Below are 579 nucleotides of genomic sequence, written 5' to 3' on the forward strand. Positions count from 1 at the left end.
CAGACTCCTATTTATTTATTTATTTATTTATATTGTATTTGGTTGTTACAGGGTCTCACTACTCAGCTCTGACTCATGATGATCCTCCTGTTTTCAGCCTCTCCAGTGCTGGGATTACAGGCATGTGCCGCTACACCTGGACACTGTTGCCGGCTCAGCCCGCCCTCGGGCTGTTGTAGCATGTGGTACCAGGGAATGAAACACGGTCCCTGTGCTTGCCCAAGCTTGCCTAAGTAGGAGCTTTAGTCCACGGAGCTATCTTGCTGGCCCTCCAATTTATATTTTTAAAAAACCTAATATTCTATTTAAGTTAGCTTGAAGGTTTTAACAAAATAGCAAAGTAGAAACTGCTTAACAAAGTGAATGTCTTTCATTTCTTAGTCAGTGAGTCATTCTCAACCTTGGCTGCCTATTAGATTCACTTGGAAAGCTTTGAAAATTCCAAATGCCCCCCCTACACACCACCAACTAAATCAGAAGCTGAGGATGCGAACTCTCCAATGATTCCTTTGCCTCCAAGGTTACCAACCACTACTGTAGTAAGATTTTGACTTTTTCTCCAAGTATGCTATAGGATGT

Source organism: Octodon degus, unplaced genomic scaffold, assembly GCF_000260255.1.
Source record: "Octodon degus isolate 3935 unplaced genomic scaffold, OctDeg1.0 scaffold00045, whole genome shotgun sequence".
Classification (NCBI taxonomy): Eukaryota; Metazoa; Chordata; class Mammalia; order Rodentia; family Octodontidae; genus Octodon; species Octodon degus.